The following is a 2,765-nucleotide window of genomic DNA, read 5'->3' as shown; positions in this document are numbered from 1 at the left end:
CAGCACCTCATCGGTGAAACATAGGGGGTGTGCGGCCACCCTGTATTTGGGTGTACCATGGTGTTCGGATTTTTGTTGTGTTGCATTGCGTGCTGGAGCGCGCTTGCTTGGCCCGTAGATGGATCTGGTTGCGCCATCCTTTTGATGCGAGCCCTCATGTGGATCACGTACTGGCTTGTGTGTGGCGCCGTTTGCCGCTCTATGTTGGCCACGAGGTCGTCTATCCGACCGGATGGCTGTTTTGTTTTTTGATTGCGGGGGATCTAAGGCCTCCTCATCGAATTCAGGTAGCAGCTTTCGCTTCGGGTAGCTCTTTGTGTGGTGAATACCGTCGTATTTTGCTACAGTGTTGAGTACTTTACTCCATCTAATTCTGAGTGTGTCTTGTGTAGCCCTGAGCCTTTGTTTCTGCTTTTTTAGACTCCTCGCAGTGGCAACAAGCCTTTGATGGGTATTCTGTTGCTCCGGGTGCTTTTCCAGTGTGATGTCATCCGGACTGTTATCTTCGCTGGAGTTGGGTTGTTCGGTTTGATTCTCCGTGTTGCCGTGGTCGGACGGTGGTTCAATGTCGTGTTTGTCGTCCGCTGGCTCACCCTGCTCTATCGTTGGGTCTATATGATCGATGTTTCTGCTGAGGCGGGATTTGGAGCGGCGCTTACGCTGCCGCTTTGACTGCTTCTCGAGGGAACGATCCTTCGCTGCGTCCTTCCGTTCCTTGTCATCATTTTCTTTCGGTGTGTCCACCATGTATACATCATATGATGAAGTGGGTGTCCAGTGCCCTGTGGGTAGTGGCTCCTGTTCGTCTCCTGCATCGTCGTCCATACCGTCGATGTCTTCGGATTCGAAGTCGAGCATGTCGGTCAAATCGTCGATAGTGGCTACTAAGTGGGTGGTGGGTGGGTGGAGAATTTCTTCGTCATCCGCATCCCAATCCTTCCAGGCATAGTTCGGCCAGGACTCTCCTGACAAGGAGAGAGACTTTAATGAATTCAGTATGTCGTCGAAGGGCGAGTGCTGAAAGATATCCGTGGAGGTGAACTCCATGATCGGCGCCCAGTCGGATTCGACAGGCACGGGCGTGGGCGGTTCGGAGTCCGTGGCCGGGGAAGAGTCCGACAGTTCGGCATCACGGCTCCCGTGAAGGGTAAGGTCGATACCCGGCTCAATCCCCGCTGACAATGCGGCCTCCGTGGCGGGGTCTATCCACCCGTCCATGGATGCCGCAATTGGCTCAAACTGAGGGTCGTAGAGGTTGTCGGAGCGGTCTCCTGAACATTGTCCGATGGCAGAGCTAAATTATGCTCATCGTGATCGTGCGGCACACTCGGCAGGGGCTCGAATCCGTCAAAGATCAAGTCTCCGCGGATGTCGGTCGTGTATTTTAAGCTTCCAAACCTGACCTGGTGGCCAGGGGCATCACTCTCGATCTGCTCCATATGGCCAAACGAGTTGGCCCGCAGTGCGGAGCCGCTGGATACAAAGATCTGCCCGAGGAGAAAAGTCTCACCCCGGACTGCATCGCGATCGATGATTGAAGGAGCCATCCAGCCTAACGCTGACAACACAGAGGAACTCTCAATGAAAGCACCAATGTCGGTGTCAAAACCGGCGGATCTCGGGTAGGGGGTCCTGAACTGTGCGTCTAGGCGGATGGTAATAGGAGGTAGGGGACACAATGTTTACCCAGGTTCGGGCCCTCTTGATGGAGGTAAAACCCTACGTCCTGCTTGATTGTTCTTGATAATATGAGTAGTGCAAGAGTTGATCTACCACGAGATCAGAGAGGCTAAACCCTAGAAGCTAGCCTATGGTATGATTGTATGTTGTCGGTCCTACGGACTAAACCCTCCGGTTTATATAGACACCGGAGGGGGCTAGGGTTACCCAGAGTCGGTTACAAGGAAGGAGATCTACATATCCGTATTGCCAAGCTTGCCTTCCACGCCAAGGAGAGTCCCATCCGGACACGGGACGAAGTCTTCAATCTTGTATCTTCATAGTCCTACAGTCTGGCCAAAGGATATAGTCCGGCTGTCCGGATACCCCCTAATCCTGGACTCCCTCACTCCCCCTCTCTTGTGGAGAACTATTCTATGTAATCTTCTTTTTGTGGTGTGTTTGTTGAGACCGATGAATTGTGGGTTTATGTAACATCCCAAATTTTCAATTTGGAATGTTATACACTAGATCATCATTGCATATCATATTTATTGCATTTTGGTTGATGCTAGAAATTTTTCGCAACTCAAGGACCCTCGGAGAGAGTTGGGGATTTCGTTATTTTCATAATTGAGTTGTCTCCAATTTTGAAAATAGGATCATTTGATTTTATTTATTTTATCTTCAATAATTTCTATTACAAAAATATGAGAGAGGGAATAAAATGACTTTCCCAAAATATAGAAATATTGAGGGTTTAATAATAAAATCAAATAAGATTTTATCCCAGAATTTTTCGCTATTTTATTTGAATTCAGGAAAAATGCATGTTTTTCAAAATTGCATTTAGGCCCCAAATAAAAGTTCACTTTGTCCGGCTTGATTTTAGAAGTTGGGGAAAATTTATTCCGGGATTTTTGGAGTCCGTTTAATATCTCTTTTATTTGGTTTTCTGCACGTTATTATTTAAAAAAACGCAAACGGACTCCGGGCCGTACCCGAGCGGGACTCCGCCCGGGGCAGCCCTTATAAGCCGCCGCCCGGGGCCCGAGCCAGCCCAGCCCGAGCTGCCCCAAGCCCTAGCGCCTGCCCGCGCCGCCGCT

The sequence above is a fragment of the Triticum aestivum genome, chromosome 3A, assembly GCF_018294505.1.
Source record: "Triticum aestivum cultivar Chinese Spring chromosome 3A, IWGSC CS RefSeq v2.1, whole genome shotgun sequence".
NCBI classification, from domain to species: domain Eukaryota; kingdom Viridiplantae; phylum Streptophyta; class Magnoliopsida; order Poales; family Poaceae; genus Triticum; species Triticum aestivum.
The sequence above is the reverse complement of the archived record's forward strand: the minus strand, read 5'-3'. Positions refer to the sequence as shown.